The 19357-nt window shown below is 35.8% G+C and overlaps 1 protein-coding gene across 26 annotated transcripts in view; it reads right to left on the reverse strand.

Moving 5' to 3' along the window:
• Positions 1-349: 349 nt before the first annotated feature.
• Positions 350-19357, reverse strand: part of LOC138693821 (DNA mismatch repair protein Mlh1-like) — a 173154-nt gene continuing 154146 nt past the window's right edge. For 14 of the 26 annotated variants that reach the window (XR_011330518.1, XR_011330524.1, XR_011330516.1 and 11 more), the window contains exons 7-8: positions 1538-2194; positions 350-432 (exon numbers count right to left, since the gene is read on the reverse strand). The gene's annotated coding sequence lies outside the window, so the exon portion shown is untranslated. Of the gene's footprint in view, positions 433-1537; positions 2195-19357 lie in introns of those variants that run through there. The other 12 variants (XM_069817641.1, XM_069817637.1, XM_069817639.1 and 9 more) reach the window with 1 other exon arrangement.

Raw genomic sequence — 19357 nt, forward strand, 5'->3', positions numbered from 1 at the left:
AGCACTGTAGCCTTAGGCTTATTATGCAACTTCCTTATTTGTGATGATTTTGAAGTGCTCTTCAAGCAGGTGATTCACTGCTTGATGCCTTCTTATCAATTCGGCAATGACATCCAGTTCTGACGAGTCTGTGTCAACAGGAACGTCCCTCATCTCCCTGTTAATATGCTATCTCCTCAGATCGATGCCATCTGTTCACAATTCACTTGCTTGCATTCTGCTGCATCCTTTGCCCAGAAGGCTGTGCCACTGTAGATTCTGTGACTCACCATGGCATCATCTGTCTGAATTAACTACACTCTTTGGTATGTCGTAATCCACTCTCTTGAAGCCCCTATGGCTCCCTGGAATTTGTGTAGTTCCCCTAGACAGATGACACCTGTAGGCGAATCCTGGAACCATGTCTGTCACGATCTCCTGGCTGATCTGTAACTATTTAGATGGTACACGAAATGATGTTAATGAGGTGAAATGACAGTTACCAGCAATTCTGCTTCAGATAGTTGAGGAAAAACCTCGGAAAACACCCTAATCAGGTAATTTGTCTCAACCAGGAATATGAGGTGTCCAAGGCAATCACGTCATTCCTAATCACTCACATCTGAATGCACTAGCAACCAATCTACGTACATTATAATTTTTTTTAAGAAAAGATGGACAAGAATTTTTTTTGTAGGAAAATTATTTTCAGAGAAACTGACTGAATCTGAACTGTTCCTTGAACTTAACATCTTCTTTATTATATTTTATGCTCGACCATGCCAAAATGTAGTAATTATACACCTGGTAGCAGTCCTTTAATGCATGTCATTAAAGTACACCTACTCATTAAAGTACAGGTGTTCAGCCAATGACAAGTCAGCTTTGTACCGTTATAAAACCGCAAGTATCGATTATTCTCGGATATGCAATCGAAAGAGAATTAGCGAAAAGTCACGGAGGCTGGAAATCCAATACTGTCGCAGAAGGTTATGTTCTGTTACTATAATAATTAGAGTTAATTGTAAATAATATTCAAATAAATTCAATTTGTCATCTCGTTTTTCAATTCTAAATCAATTTTTAGGTTGTACCAGAGTAATGTTCATCTTATTCTGTGCCAAAGTCAATTAAATTCGGCCTCGGAAAAAATCAATACTTTCGCGTCTGCGCACATCTCGCAATTCAGGTCAGTTCGCACATAACCATAATTTTGAATACTTTCAAGTTAGAAAAATATGGTCGAGCATAAAAAGTCATATGAAACTTGCCTATAATGGTAATTAAGATGCTCGTATGAAAATTATGAAACTCGCTTGCGCTCGTTTCATAAGCAATCATACTTGCGTCTTAATTACTACCATTATAGGCTCGTTGCATAATGTACTATTAAATGTTGTTACTATTTAAATTTAAACATGAACAGTTTTCATTAGAATATAATTTTGCGTCATAATAATTAAAGATTGAAACATTTCCTGCAAAATAAGAGATTGGAAACATATTATTACTTCGGAATATGTATGGTAAGACTTTCCTGTGTTAAATTTCAACGTACCTCGTTTACATGTTTCGACCTATTTATGGGTCATCTTCAGAACTGGTCGTTGTTGGTCTTGGCGCCACTTGTTCTGTTACCTGTGAGGGTGTGTTCCTGTGATATAGTGTAGAGTCAAAGAGTGTGTGTGTTTTGAAGTTGAGTTGTGTGTTGAGAATTTCGTTGGAGTGTGTTTTTGTGTGTCGAGAGTATGCTGATTTTATAAAATGAAGGAAAAATCCTGTATTGGTACTTTTCTTAGACTCATACTTAAAGTTTCCTACTTACGATACATATTCCTTAAAAATAAGATCGTACTCTAAGTGTAATTAATATATTTTTATTTGTGCGAAAATTTCTTCAGTCCAGCTGCCAAACGCCATCATAACAATTTTGAGAATTAGGGTAATAGAGATAAATTCTCAGTCTGGCTGTAGGTCCAATTTTGATCTTTGCATTTATTTGCAATGAAATGTCACAGGCAGTACAGTATTGGTAGGTTACTGTAATGATTTTATCTTTGATATTGTGTAAACCTGGAGTAGACAATGGTAGAAATAAAAGTGAAAACTTCTTTTCATCAGTGTATAGATGTGTAGGTGGCTTCTTGTGGCACTCAGAGCTTCTTGTACCAGAATAGGTAATGATCCCCATCTTCAACAATTAGTCCATCGACTCCTGCAGAATGAAAGCGAATAACATTTATTAATAAGCTCAATAGATTAAATGAAACAAAGTCTTTTTAAAGTTTAGAAGTAAAAACATAGGCCTAATTAAATACCATAACTTTGAACTGAATAATATTACAAGTCATATACTGCCCGTGCCTCACTTTCTGAGCTGTTTCTTTGCGGAGTGAGATGCAGAGAGGGAGAGTGGGAGGTCCTGGGTACCGCATGTGCCTACTACCCTACATTCAACACATCAGCCTTTTCAGGATTTCTTTCGTCAGCTATAGAGCAAGATCAGTCATGGACAAGCGAATGTATAGGCTGTCCCCTCACAAAACAAATTATGTCCTTCTCATCAATTCCTGTAACTAAACACTAATACCAGTGGTAGACTACAGTCTCTACTTGAGATTATCGACCTAACTGCGATTAAGGTTATCACATGTACACATCCGTAAAATCTTTCTTCTATGGCAGTGTTTCTCAAACTTTTTCCACCGCGAAATCCCTTTTAATCTAAAGTGTAACTGCGGAATCCTTGTAATATTTTATTAGTATTTAACAGTTAAGAGACAAGTGAAAGCTAGTATCTCAATATTGTTCAGTGGGACAAATGTATTTGCTTTTTAAGCTTGCAATCTGGTTGTATGGCAGAAAGTTGTAGTCTCATTTTTACTGTACTTCTGCATTTTGTCTTTTCGGTATTTTGTTTTACTGAACACATACGCAGAGAAACCAGTGATGAAAGTGATAATTATTACGGGTATTTTCCGTTTTAGATTTTCATCAAACATATTATTATTATTACTATTATTAATATCATTATCGGTGGTTTAATGATATTATTGATTCATATTTTCGTAATATTTATATATTTTTACAGTAACCGCTAAGTATAAAATAGCCACCGAAGCAGCCCAGTTGGCTAAGGCGCTTGCCTATTGATCCAGAGTTGCGCTCGGGCAGGGGTTCGATTCCTGCTTGGGCTGATTAGGCCTACCTAGTTGGATTTCTTCCCGAGGTTTTCCCCAACTGTAAGGCGAATGTCATGTAATGTTTGGCGAATCCCTGACCTCATCTCGCCAAATACCATTTCACTATCATTAATCCCATCGATGCAAAATAACGTAGTAGCTGATACAATGTTGTTAAATAACCAAGTAAAAAAGTATGGAATAAAATTTAAAATCATATAGAGCTCACGGAACCCCGGAACATACATTGAGAAACGCTGCCCTATGGTAATTCAGCAGTTGTCCATAATGAACAAAGAGTGGCCGAGTGTCTACATACATTTTAGGAAATCGCCATCAGAGATAATAGCGATAGTGGTAACCACGATTAGAGTATCCGGTATTATAAAGAGTAAAAACCCTTGCACTGGCATAGGATAATGTTTTCAGAACATGTAATATGCTGCTGTGCCGCACACTGCAGCTGCCATGCCAGTCCGAGCAGACCTAAGGGACATGGTTATAAGCACTAGGGAGCTCTCGGTTCAGGATGTGAGACATGGGCAGTAGATTGCTTTGTTATATGTTTATTTTTTATGTGCGTCTTTAGTAACTGTGAAGGTTTACTATATCATAGTAACTTAAAAGCCTTTTGTTTTTGATGTGCGTCTTTAACAACTGTATAGGCTTAGGGGAATTTCCGGTAGCAAGACTGTGCAGGCCATTGTTTTGTTGCCTGATCACCAGAAGCACTAAACTTTTCAACGATTTGATGCTAGTGGGAAACACTGTTGTATACAAGATATATCTCGTGGGCAATAGAAAGCCACACAGAACAACAAAAGAGCAGCTATACTTCTTTTGAGACGAGAGCCTGATGACTATTTTACGAGTCGTTTGTATGTTTATGTTATTCAATTAAGAAAATATGTCAAAATTCCATCAAAACAACTAATATTTTATTTATACTTGTTCTGTTGAAATTTTTACTTATTATCTTAAATAAATAACATAAACACACAAAAATAATAACATTCATCTTTAACAATCATTATAATTTGATCAACAAAACAACCAATATCCCATTCAAATTTTCACAGCAGACCACCAGGAGCGCACCATTTGTTCTCTGCTTCCCTGTTGTAACATGCGTCGTGCACTTCTATTATTTTGTTGTTCTATGGATATAGGCCTACTACCAATACTGGTAGTGGCAACTGAATGTTTGGCAACTTTACAGTTCACATCTCTCAAAAACAAATCTAAACCAGGATAAATAATGACATCTTGGCAAAATTCGGGACAAATACGAGTTCCGACATATTATCAAAAAAATCTTGGACATAGGATCTAATTTGGGACTGTTCCGGAAAAATTGGGATGAATGGTCACCTTCAGGCTGCAATACCTTCGTTGTAATCTTCGAATTATGTTTTAAGAACATTAACAGAATCTTCATTCTCTCCCACAGATAGGCCTACAGCATGTAATTTCTACAATCATTATTAGTTTTCCAGAACAAATGGGAACTATAAAAAAGCAGTCTCTTCACTCTGTTCTTATGTAGTAAATTTCTTATATTTAGCAGTTTTTACATTTTCCTGTTACAAAATTTAAAAAGTAAATGTGTTAGGGTGTCGACTTTAATTTCACCTAACCTGAAAGTATTAGGCATAATGTCCCAACAACGTAATTCGTTGTGATTTTTCTAAGGAGTGAATTAATTTCGTAATTGCATAGTCAACCACTTGTTATTACTAGGCCCCGGAAAAAGTATTGCTATCAGCTTAGTATGCAATATAGCATACTTGCTTTGAGAGGGATGGGGTAAATAATGATAGACAGCGTGACGCTGGCAGTAGTACAGTTTGGTTCATGAGAAATGAAGTAATACATAAAAGTCTCATTATTTGTGCGTCCTTTTGACTAGTTTCCAGTGATTACAAAGTGCAATTCTAATTTATTCTTATTAAGAGATCTAAATATTTCATTGTACTTGACATACTGATAATAATATTATTTACGTATTGATGCGTTGCAATGAACTATGATATGCATGTGCAAGACATGTAACGTGTATCATATTCGGATAACGTGTTTCAAGAAACTTAGCAGATTTCTTCATATAGCTTGCAGCATCTGTAACATATAGTAACACATTTTCGAATTGCACACATGATGGCCATAGCAACTCCATAGCACTATCAAAGAGTTCACATATGGTGGAATTATTAACCCTCTCTAACACTTCACTCATTAAGAGATAGGGTCTACAGCAACATTCCGCACTAAGGGCACCGACAACCACATTTGCAACATGACGTCCAATGGAGTCCATGCTTTCATCTATAGAAAGATACCCATATCTTCTTATTTTGTAATTTACACTTCACTTCACGTAGACATTTCTCATATGCATGTTGCATATACTTCTTCCGCAGTGTTGCTTCATTAGGAATTTGTCTTCCAGTGTACTTTTCTGAAAAGCCACAGAGTTTCACGTTTTCTAATTTGTTTAACGGAATATTTGAAGCAATAAACGCGTCACACATATCTTTGTAAAATGTTCGTTCATGTAGTTGTGAAGGAGATTCCTGCTGTACCTTGCTTAAATTCTGTTGTCTTTTACATGCGCGTTTATGCTTATTGCTATTTATATGCTTCTTAACATTGCATGCCATGTCGGCTGCCAATTTCACATGACACAATTCACAAAACAGTTCATTACCATGGATGGAAAACACACTTTATTGACGAACATATTCCCTTAGTGCTTCTATCTTGCGTACTTTTGGTCTCGGCATTCTGAAGACCCGTGTCGACTGCTTTTGACTGCGTTGTACTAAGCTACGCCGGCACTACTCCTACCTGCACAGTGATGCATGCAAGAGTCCTCGGTTCATAAACATTACCTATACTACATCGTGCATTTCCCTATAAGCAATACTTTCTCTGGGGTCTAGTTATTACTACATGTTTGCATTATTTGATTCTGAACTTTAAAACAATACATGTCGAGGTTCAGAACAGCAAAACTAAAATTAATTCACCTTCAATTGCTATTGCGGCACCAAGTATGATGTAGTATATAGTAATCATCACAGAACAACAAAATAATAGAAGTGCACGGCACATGTTACGACAGGGAAGCAGAGAACAAAGAGTGCGCTCCTGGTGGTCTGGTCTGGCTGTGAAGCTTAACATTTGAAAATCTGAACGCGATATTGGTTGTCTTGTTGATCAAATTATAAAGATTGTTAAATCAATCTCCTTAATGTATCCAGCTGTTTGCTGACAACATAAAGTCCACTGTAGTCTATTCAGTTGTTGTTTTTCACGAGAAATGAGGGGTATTTTGATCAGTGTTCATTATAAATGCCTGTTACTAGTAGCCAGAGGTGGGGTGTAGTCGATATATACTGCAGGGCTGTGTCTTCTGCAACTGGTATTGATGATTTTAATTTACTTCTTTTGTGGTTTATGGATGGACAGTATAGAAGAATGTGTTCCAGATCTTCATCATGATTATTACACCACAGACAAGTGGGAATTATCAGAAATGTGAAATCGGTGTAGGTACAACTGAGTGACAATGTGACCTGTTCTGGCTCTTGTTAAAAATGTCTGAACATGTCTGGACAAGTTTTTGTACATTTCCAGGTCATTTGGTTTCTTTTGTACAGACTGTAAAATTTTTCCTTTGTCAGAAGAGAGCCAATTGTTGAGCCATAGATTTGTAAAATGAGATTTTACTAAAGCAAAAGCAGTGGATAGAGATATCACTTCAAGAGATCTTGGTTGCAAATATGTTGCCTGTTTTGCAATATTATCGACTTTCTCGTTTCCAGGTATACCCAATAACTAGGGTATCCACTGAAATGTTATTTCCTTTTGGAGTTCTTTTAGCTTACTTAGTTGTTTCTGAATTGGAATAATTCTATGTGCATATAGGTTTGGTACATATTTAATTATATTAAATATAGCCCCCTTGGAGTCGGTAAGTATGCAAATAGATATTTCAGAAATTTGAGTAACACACTGAAGAGCAGCATCAATATCTAGTAATTCAGTGTCAAGACTGGAGGAGGATGAACATGGTATGAAATAACTTTCTTGATATTTTGGAATATAATACCCTGCTCCTGATGTCCCATTATTAGGAAAAAGACTGTTAAAGATGAATGTTATTATTTTTGTGTGTTTGTTATTTAATTAAGATAAGTAAAAATTAAAAAAAAGAAGTATAAATACAATATATCTTAAATATTTTAAAATAAAATAAAATAATTGTTCTGATGAAATTTTCACATATTTTTTTAATTAAATAACATATACATACAAACAACTTATAAAACAGTCATCAGGCTCTCGTCTCAAAAGAAATATAGCTGCTATTTTGTTGTTCTGTGTTGCCTACGAGATATATCTCGTATACAATGGTATTTCCCACTAGCATCCAATCAGAAAATTTATGTTTAGCGCTTCTGGTGATCAGGCAACAAAACAACAGGCTGCACAGTCTTGCTACCGGAAACTCCTCTCTCAGTTTCACCCCGCTGGTAATCATTCATTCATTTTTACTTCATTCACAGTATGATTCACATAGTGTTTGGCAAATCACTACTGTGATTCTATCTCCTAATATAGTCCTGTGTGACGTGACATCACTGAGAATTACATGTGCGTCTGATTACATATTGGTATTCATCTCCACTATTCTTGTACTTATGGACAGAGACAGCCTTTCTAACTTGGAAATGCCAATTTTGTTATCTATAGCTAGTAAAACAATTCTCAGTTATAAGAGAAAAGCAAAAGCAAAGTTTTCATAACTTGATTAAAACAATTTCATCTGTATGATAATACCAGGTGAGTAAAAAGTTCCAAGACACCATTCTATTTCGAAGATGGAAGGGAAAATTAAAGATCTGACCAACTCTCGAAAGGATGGATGACAGAGCCAACCTCTGCGGGGTATTTCCGGAACATGGCCACCATCTTAGATCAATGTGACATTTTTTCTTAATTTGAAGGTTGTCATGTGGCATATCAAATAAGGCCAAAATTTTCTCAGAAATTCATTGCTGTAATCAGATTTGACATAAGTGTTCAAAAGTAATTAACACAGAAATTTGAAATTACTGGTTATGTTTCAGAACACAGTACGAAATGGAAATATAAAAATAGGAAATTTATCCTTTGAAGAGGTAGAAAAATTCAAATATTTTCGAGCAACAGTAACAAATATAAATGACACTCAGGAGGAAATAAAACGTAGACTAAATATGGGAAATGCCTGTTAATATTCGGTTGAGAAGTTTTTGTCATCCAGTCTGCTCTCAAAAGAGCGGAAAGTTAGAATTTATAAAACAGTTACATTACCGGTTCTTCTGTATGGTTGTGAAACTTGGACTCTCACTTTGAGAGACCAGCAGTGGATAAGGGTGTTTGAGAATAAGGTGCTTAGGAAAATATTTTGGACTAAGAGGAATGAAGTTACAGGAGAATGGAGAAAGTTACACAACGCAGAACTGTACGCATTGTATTCTTCACCTGACATAATTGGGAACATTAAATCCAGACGTTTGAGATGAGCAGGGCATGTAGCATGTATGGGTGAATCCAGAAATGCATATAGAGTGTTAGTTGGGAGGCCGGAGGGGGAAAGACCTTTGGGAGGATAATATTAAAGTAGATTTGAGGGAGGTGGAATAAGATGGTAGGGACTGGATTAATCTTGCGCAGGATGGCATGTGAAGGCAGCAATGAACATCTGGATTCTCTAAAAGCCATAAGCAGTAGTAAGTAGTTTCAGTAAACTGGAGATGACAATGATAAAAGAGGAGAGGATTGAGGTGATTCTGATGTTTGGGGAAAGCAGCTGCGGTAATATAGCCCAAATTTCAATGTCCAGAAAGACCACCAATTTCACACAACACTATCACATCCCTGATACAGTTCGGCCGTTCCTTTTTGGCCGGTGGATTCTCGATGCGCTGTTGTCTCGCCACACAGTGCGAGCCTACATTCCGTGGCGCATGAGCAGTGTCAGTGTATTTCCGGAGCCATGTGGGGACAGTGTGACGAGAGTGTAAAGTGTAGTGAGGATACACGAAAGTTGCTACGTGTTGAAATGCCGCCTGTTATTTCCAAGACATTGCATAGTCAATGCCGTGAAGTCGTTTCTAACGTTCACGCATTCATGAAGCGTGAATCAGAGGCCGGAGAGACACTGATACCTCTGAAGAGGGTTCAGGAGAGAGTTGTAGCGGCGACCTGCGTGTCTGAGAGATCCATGAGAAGGATTATCAACGTGCTGAAGAACAGGGAGCTTCATTCGAAACACAATGTTCCGAAATGGATCACTGATATAGATAATTTCAATACAGATTTCATTCGACGAACAATTTATAACTTCTATGTCGAAGAGAAATGCGTACCAACAGTAAGCAAACTCCTTTGTAAGCTGAAAGATGGAATCAATTTTTCTGGTGGAAAAACAAGTTTAAAATTAATATTAAAAAATATGGGGTTCAGATGGAAGAAAACGAGAAACAATCAAGCAGCTCTAACTGAACGACATGACATCAGGTCCATGCGTATAGCGTACCTATGGGCTATTAAGAAATATCGAGAAGAGGGTCGTCCGATTGTTTATGAAGACGAGACTTATATCCATAGTAGCCACACAAGACCTAACAACTGGAGTGATGACAGCACGGCAGGTTTGATGGCACCAACATCCAAAGGCACCAGATTAATAATCGTGCATGCAGGTGGCCGATCAGGTTTCGTTCCAAATGCACTACTTATTTTTACATCAGGAATGTCAACAGGTGACTACCATAATGACATGAACTCTGAAAATTACCAGCGTTGGCTCAAAGAACGATTAATACCAAATTTACAGCCGAATACCGTGTTAGTGGTAGATAATGCTTCCTACCACAATGTACAGATTAATAAACCACTCACATCAAACACTCGGAAAGATGATATGAAAGCATGGCTTACAAGCAATGGCATTGAGTACACAGAAAATATGCTTAAGACCGAGCTTTATGATTTAATAACTTGGCACAAACCCCAACATAAGAAATATCTCATAGATTCAATAATGGAGGAACATGGTCACAGTGTCCTGAGACTACCACCATACCAACCAGATTTGAACCCTTTAGAGATGATTTGGGCTGACGCAAAACAGTGGGTAGCCAGTAGAAACACTACATTCAAGATAGCCGATGTTATGGCATTATGTCGGCAAAGCTTTGAAGAAATTGGAGTAGATAAGTGGAAAAATGTTTGCTGCCATTCAGAAAAAGTTGAACCTGATTATTTCGAAATGGAAGGTTTGGTAGAAGATGCTATCTAAAGAATAGCATTTACAGTTAATGATAGCAGTGATAGTAATGACAGCGAGTCAGAAGACGGAGCAATATCAGGGATAGAAGAATTGGAGTGAACAGTTTATTCTTTACTAGTGCAAATGTTCCATATGTATTTTGGTGGATGTCTAAATATCTCTGTGCAAGTGAAAAAGAGATATGTGTTTTAGTGTAAAACTGTGTGTATAATATTTATAAGTGAAAAAGAAACAATTATTTTAGCGTAGAACTTATGTGTAAATATTCCGAACATTTCGTTCGACTTCATTAACTGCAGGCGCTCAACTGTTCCACTGCACTGGCTGTACTCACAGTCCCTCAACCTTCTTGGAGGCGGGCGGACGGAAGGATCAGCTACGGGTAAGTCACATGCTAGGTCAGACTCACTTCAAATTTGTCACACACATCCCACCAGCCAGGAATGGCTGGCCGAACTGTATCTAAATTTAGAACAACTGGGACTGTTCAAGACAAGCCACATAGCAGTTGGCTGAAAACCTCAACATTGGTCTTGCAGAATTCGACACATCTATCAGGTTCATTCTCTGATAGTTTCTGCAGCATTTGGACCTTGAACAGGTGCCATTCTTTGGTATGAAGAATTCACACAATATTTAACTGATTGATACCACTTTCTGCCGAAAGATGTCAATGTACTGCATTTTGGACTATTGGCAAATGAGGCCAAGACTAGTGTTGAGTCTCTCATCGGTTGCTGTTTTTGACCAACTGCTAAAGTGAGGATCACGTCAGTGTAGTTCCTAAAAGTCTAATTTGGTCATCTCTTCAGTGTTATATCACCAAAGAGGGTAAAATCACAATGCTACGTACTGAAATAATAATAATAATAATAATAATAATAATAATAATAATAATAATAATAATATATTAACAATAACAATGTCTTGCTTATATTTACCACATCTCATCTTTATGTTGGGAGGTGTTCCTAAATGATTCAATAATTTATTAAATAATACGTTTTCTTCCTGGACTTCTCGCATATTATGTTAGTTATTAGGACTAGTATGATTAATATTAAAATGTATTTTGTCATGAAATTTATTGTTTTGACTAAAGAGTTTACGATTCATGAGAGCTAAACTAAAAATGTATTTCTTTACTTGCATTTTCATCAGTTTCCTATACTGCAAACTAAAATTATTGCTACCAAATAACAGTTAGAAAATAACTACCAGTTGTAGTACTTGTCAGTACCCGAAATTCGAAACGAAGTTGGTAAAAGAAAATTCAATCTGAGAGCTAGAAAATCACTATAATTCACTAGCATATGTAGTTATAGGGGAAAAGTGGTTAGGTTTCACCCTTAGGGTATTAAGTAAACTGATCCTGACTATACTTGGCTTCTTTTGAACAGTTCCAGTTGCTCTAAATTTCTGGATATCGGGAATTGAAATCTACAGATATGATATGGCATCTGCGTTCTCCAGATACCAGGATAAATCTTATCTTTTTCTCTTTCGTCAATACTGTAACCAGTAATTTCAAATTTCTGTGTTAATAACTTTTGAACATAACTTAATATGGCAAATCTGATTACAGCAATGAATTCCATTTTAGTCTCATTTGATATGCCCTTACCATTTAAAATATGTGACCTTGCTCTAAGATGGCGGCCACAATCCAAAAATACTAGCAAATGTTAGCACCTTCACCTATTCTTTCCTGGGGTACTTAGAGATTTTACATTTTCCCTTCTGTCTCCGAAATTAAAGGGTGTCCTCGGACTCCCAACTCTATACATAATTTGGAGAAATAACTGTTCAAATGAAACCTTGAACTAGGTGGAGCCCGATCTCAATCTCATGGCACCAACATGTGCGAGCTTCTTTCTGAGGCTTCGGAGTGGAGGGTTCTGTGTGTATGGGTGACTGCTTACTCGTAGAGCGTACTGTTCAAACACCCCTCAGCAAGACTCTTGGGCGAGTACATATAAGTGGTTGCCAATTCGTCTTTCGCGCAGTTGCCACAAGTTTAAAATCAGGCTCTACATTAACGAGCTTCTTTGAAAAGAAAAGTAATAATTGTGAAGTTAAAAAAATATACAGTTATAAAGGGTACAGTGAACTCAAAAAAAAAAAAAAAATCTTTTCTTTAATAAAGACTAGGAGAAAGAAAAACAATTTCATAACCGAATTTTCAAGTGTGATGATTATACAGCAAAATGTACAGTGTGGCATAGATAAAAGTAGCCTGCCTCCCATTTGAATGTAAATGCGATATTTCCATTATTGTGTTCTATCATATCGTATCATAATGAAATGAGTAAACAACTACAACAATGGACAATTTTATGCAATAGTCCTCTGGCGGATGCCCTCAATAACTTCTGGTGTGCGAATTGAAGTAACACTTTATCTTTTCACATTTTGAACAGATCTTAGTCACTTTTTTACCAAACCCTCTAATGCTCTCTTTGCCAGTTGTCCTCTATCCAGAAAACTTGTCCCTGAAAATTTCGTAAGTTTCCTTAATCGAAGCTGTTCTCACATAAGCTTCCACAATTTCCACTCTTTCTTGAATCGAGTAAATCATTTTGCAGAATGCCAACAATCGATTATTGCATAAAATTGTCCATTATTGTAGCTGTTTACTCATTTCGTTATGATAGAGTAGATGCAAAAAGAGCTTGCCACGGAAAGCTGCGCGAACTTTCGGAAACGTTCGGGTGCACTCGACCTCGCTTCAATTCGATTGACAAACTGTCAACAGTTCTCAGTCGTCTGCTGGCTTGATGATTCAAGTGAGATTTATCACAGCACGTGTAACGTAACGTAAACCTTATTGCAGAGCAACTAATAACATAACATTGTTGAAAATACAGAAGCACGAATTTTTTTACACATAAAATCACTGAATGAAATGACAAAGATGTTGTAAGAAATATGTAATTATTGAAAATACAGAAGCACACATTTTTATTACATATAAAATCACTGAATGAAATGCTAAAGATGTTATAAGAAATACCGTATATAACCTTTGAAAATACAGAAGCACGAATTTTTTTACACATAAAATCAATGAATGAAATGACAAAGATGTTATAAGTGTAATTAGTGATATTTGACATTGTAATAAAACACTAATACTATGTAATGTTCCGGTAACTAGGGTACTATGGTCGGTTTATTTTAATCTGTATATACTCCTTATGTTACGAGCAAAGCCTGTTTCGTTTTTCATAAATTTATAAACTTTATAAACAATTCTCTAGTTTGACTGTGTAACATTTTATTAGCACTTCCTAATTTAGAGCGAAATGGGGGCATTGTTAAGTGCATAGAATGTTATACAGAACTCTGTTATTTAACAAACACACTTTGAACTATATAAAACTCCTGATATCAGGGATAAAATGCAGAATATGTAAAGCACACGGTGGCTTCTACCCGCTCTGCACAGCAACACTCCACAATACAAACGGCTCAAGACCGCACTTTCGAATGCGCCCTGTAATCAGCATTAGGTGATTCTTATCAGCCCTGTAACGAGCATGGCGGCACGAGGACCGAATATTGTTCTCTGCGCATCAGTCAAATGGGCAAGCTTTCTTTGCACTTCCTCTATGATAGAATACAATAATGGAATTTCAAGCAGTCAAAATATCACATTCCGATTCAAACAGAAGGTGGGCTACTTTCATCTGCCCCACTCAGTATTTATGTTCAATTATTCTACATTTACAATGATAGAATGCATTACCAAAACAAAACATTAAGTGATGAGGAAGCAATACTATTATTAACGAAGTCTGAAGTAATTTCAATTTTCCGTACTATCAAATATGGTCAGTTTTCTAATAACGAAATCTAATTTGTCAAAATAAACTATACATAAGCATGTTTCCACAGTGTAATACTGATGCTAAATAGCCTCTTGTAGGGTTAAAGTCATATTGCTTTTCAAAACATACTCTGTCACTTCTCACAGAATCTTGTCGTACAAACTCTGAAGAAATCAGGATGTTCTTTTCGCTGATTAAAACTTTGTGTTTACATTATTTCGAACATATTTATGAAGAATTTTGCAGCAGTATGTCTGTAAATAATTTTGGTTAGAATTTCAATTCAAATTCTATTAAACAATTAAAATACTTTATACACTTCAGTTAATTACTGTACTGGCAAATTTATTGTAACAGAATGGAATTTTAACAGTTTTGAAGTCATATTACTACTGTATCTGAATATATGGGTACCCGATACATTATAATATCCTTATTTACTTAAGTATATAACACAGTCTAATATATACAGTCGCGCAACTTCAACACTTTTTTTGCCAACATTCGCGACACTAGCGCCCAAGCGGCAGGCAAGGCACTGGTCATAGGGGTGATACAGCCAGCACGTGCTTTAAAGGGATGCGAGATGTTATAATAACGTTTTAATCATGCGTCGGAATAAAGGCAATGTGTGCAATGACGAAAATTGCAGTAACAACAAGTTTAAATCTCCGAATTTGTTGTTCCTCAGATTCCCTAAAGACCAAGAGAAAATCGTAACTCAGTCATAACCAATAATCCACGTTGTAGGTACCCTACGTATTTTGTTCGTTAAAACATTTATTATTTATCAGTTACCTATTTGTATGTCAGGAAGGACAGTTTAAATAAAAACAAAGTAAATACCTATTACATTGTATTATTTTTTGCAGAGATCATATGTGTAAATGTGTAACCATTCCGATTTTGGATAATATATCTACAGTTTTTAATGCAAGTAATTCCATAATTTTTGTATTCGTGCTTTTTTCTTTATATTTTTCAAAAGTTGAATGTTATATAGCATTCAAGTAGGTATCATGGTGTTAATTTTGCAAGATTTCATGGAGTATAGTAATCCTTTTGCAAAATATTCACTTCTTGAATAAATCCAGACTGTGTCTTTAAATTTCTGATGTGTTGGTGTAGATTCATGTGGCAGACGTATTAGGTTCTCAAGAAATAAAAGAGCCTTTTTAAATTTAATATAAAAAGCAATCTTTTCTGTAATAATTTGCATGACTGTTATTGGTGTTGATTGTACATTCCCAGTGATTATTTGAGCCGTTCAGTGCAGAAATGGTATAAGTCAAAATCAGGTAATGAGGTTTACAGTAAAAATTCTGTAAAATACAGCGCAAAGTAGCAATTAATATATCCTTCGTGCTATTCACTGACTATTAATAGTTTAAATACATTCAATATTAACTGCCACTTTGCGCTGTATTTTACAGAATGTTTACTTTAACCCCTCATTACCCATTTTTGACTTACACCACTTCTGCTCTGAAAATAAAATTAGGCCTACATTTTCTGGGTTAATTGAAGTTACAATTTTTTCAACAAAATTGTGTGTTCATTTACTTGTTTTCACCTACGTCATATTAACAGTAAGTGCATGTAAATTACGTATTATATAGGTAGGATAAGTTAAAATTGGGCATTATGTGTGAAAACTGGAAATGTAATGTCAAATGCTGTAAACTTGGCATAAAAATTTAAACCATACATCATCACTATTTGTGACTCAAAATAATAAAGGAAATACCGGTTCTTAAGAAATGGAAAAATAATTAACTTCATATTAATGTTTAAATCCTCCTCTTTTCTTTATTTTCAAGTTTATCTCAGCGGCCGAGTTTACCCCAATTTGCGGTATGCAAAATCGTTAATTTCTCAGGAAATGGGGAGAAGAGTTCACCACGCGATATGCCCTACAATTTTTAAGCTACTAATTTTTACTCTTCTCACAGGAAATACAAAGTTCCAATGATTCATAAATATATTTAGGAATGAACTGAATTAACCGACCACGCACGAACAATTATATTATTTCAAACCATGATACATGATCAGGGCCATGATTCAGTTGTAAGGAGCAGAAAGAATTACGTTTATTCCCAGCTTCTGAAACTTGTAGATTAACTGCATGTGAAATTCTTCCAGGATTCTGAAGTAGAATTAATAAGAACCATATACACTTATTGTATAGCATAAAAATATATAATAAATTACGCAAAACCCGTTTTCTGATGTGTTATCATATGTCGTGTGCACACTTTTAACTTGCCTGCCGCTAGAGGGCTACTGTCGCGCCAGCTGTCAAATGTTGGCATATTTTATACGTATAAGTTGCGTGACTGTATCTATTAGACTGTGGTATATAATTTGAACAATTATCCAAAGCATTAGAGGATGTCATGAATAGACAGTTTTTACATATTTTGAAGAAAATAATTTGCTTCATGAGCAATACGTTGGTTTTAGGCAGATTTAGATATGGCAAATCAACTACCATAATGGTAGAAAATGTTGTTCTATAGGTTTTCAATACCAATATCCTTGAATTAAAACAGAATTTGCTGACTTGTTTATGTGATTTGTGTAAGGCATTTGATCGCTTGCCTCATGATTAGAGATAGTCAAAATTCGTGACTTGCAAAATCGCGAGAAACCTAAAAACCAAATAAACATAGTTTAAAACATGGTTCACGTAAAAATAATCACATACTTACACGTTTCAACTCGCGAAATGCTCGCGAAAAATCGCAAAAATCCTATGAATCGCGAATTTAGCATATTTTCTGCTGTTATTCGCGAAAAGAAGCAATTTTTCTGCAATTAATAAATACATTATCTAAATCTGGAAATTTTAGAAGTTCTATTTGAAAAATGCACATAGTTAAAAATAGTCCTGGACTTTCAGTGCGAGAAGGTTTGCTGTTGTTACATGAAGATCAGAGTGATTTTGTGGATGGAGCACTCCAAGCTATATGGGTTCCAGTTTCTAATGTTGACTGGGAAAGTTTTTTTTCACAGTTCTCGTGTGTGCTAACAAATAGAAGAACAAATCTTACAATGACAAACTTAGAACTGTTGTCTGCGTATAACTATGAATGTTGTTGTTGTTGTTTTCTAATGCCAGGCGTTTGACAATAAAGTCATTTGACCTCTTGCACTCCAATATTTTTCAAAGATATTATCATGACCAGCCACTGAAGCACAGATTTTGAGGTGTTCCGAATCCATTTCTTGGTTTGAGTTGCACAATGGACAGTTAGGGGACTGATATATTCCAATTCTATGCAGGTGTTTGGCCAAACAATCATGGCCTGTTGCCAATCTAAATGCAGCTACAGACGATTTTCGTGGTAAATCGGGAATTAACTGTGGATTTTGATGCAGAGAGTTCCATTTTTTCCCATGGGATTGTGTTATCAAATTTTGTTTGTTGAAGTCTAAGTATGTAGATTTAATAAATCTTTTTACAGAGTAATACGTAGATTTAGTAACAGGTCTGTAAGTAGCAGTGCTGCCCTTCTTTGCTAAAGCGTTCGCATTCTCATTTCCCAGGATTCCACAATGGGATGGTATCCATTGGAATACAATTCTTTTATTGAGTGATATTAATTGAGAGAGCATTTTAGTTATTTCTGCTGTTTGAGATGAAGGTGTGTGTTTAGAGACTATTGATAGAATAGCTGCTTTGGAGTCTGACAATATAACTGCATTTTTTAATTTACTGATGTGGCATAGAAGATTCCTGAGACATTCACTTATTGCAATGATTTCTCCATCAAAACTTGTTGTTCCATACCCAAGAGATCTATAAAGTGAGAAGAGACAGCACGTAACACCTGCAACGGCACCTTGTTCTCTGGAGATCAAGGATCCGTCAGTGTATAAATGAAGCCAGTTTTGTGGAGGGTATCAGATATTAATTGTCTCTAAAGACAATTGTTTCAGCATTTCAGTGTTTACTTCTGATTTCAGTATTTCTTCTGTTAAATTTAGATTATATTCTATATTTAATAGAGTTAAAGGGTTTGGTTTAATTTGTAGGTTTTCTTTTAAATTCGGGATATTGATTTTCTGTTTTAATTCTTGAACAATGGATATGAAACTTTTTTGAGTTTTCAATCTACAGAGAGGACTGTATGAATGCCAATTGTTTCCTGGTAATCTAATAAGTTTTTCATACTGAATCAGTGCTTTTTCTTCTATTGTCATTTTGATGCTGTTAATATTAGTGAGGAATCCCATAGAATCTATTGGAGTTGTTTTGATTCCACCAGTAAGGAGTCTGAGAGCTTGGTTTTGAACATATTCTATTTCGTTTATGAAAGGTGAAGTAATTAAAGTTTCTCCGCAGTATGTCAGCACTGGCTGTATAAACATTTTGTATGTAGTGGTCAAAGTATTCCTAGAGCATCCCCATTTCTTTCCTGCTAGTCTTTTTAGAAGGGAGAATCTTTTACGAGCTTTTTCAGAAATGTATTTCAAATGGTTGCTCCATGTTAACTTACTATCGAAAATAACTCCAAGATATTTGGATTCATAAGTCCTAGGAAGGTGTTGGCCATTGTATTGGATATTGAATTCTCTTTCTTTTTTACCGAGTGAAAATATTTGGTAGTTACTTTTGCTTAAATTAAGTGTCATCAAATTTGATGTATTCCATTCATGTAGTTGATTTAGAGCTTTAAGAGCAGAATTTTGAATTTTGTCTCTATGTCTGTAAGATCCGGAAGTCCACAAAACTATATCATCTGCAAATAGTGCTGTTTTCATGTTTGATTCCTCTAATAGGAAGGGTAAGTCATTTATATAAATATTGAATAAAGTTGTGCTGAGGACAGCGCCCTGAGGTAGACCTCGATATGTTTGTCTGTAACTAGAAAGTGAGTTATTGAATTTAGTGGCAATGAATCGTTGACTAAGGAATTCTGATATTCATCTGAACATATTGCTGGAGATACCTAATTTCTGGAGTTTTAGTAATAATTTATTTCTCCAAACAGAGTCATATGCTAGCTGAAAGT

Source organism: Periplaneta americana, unplaced genomic scaffold (genome assembly GCF_040183065.1).
Source record: "Periplaneta americana isolate PAMFEO1 unplaced genomic scaffold, P.americana_PAMFEO1_priV1 scaffold_22, whole genome shotgun sequence".
NCBI classification, from domain to species: Eukaryota; Metazoa; Arthropoda; class Insecta; order Blattodea; family Blattidae; genus Periplaneta; species Periplaneta americana.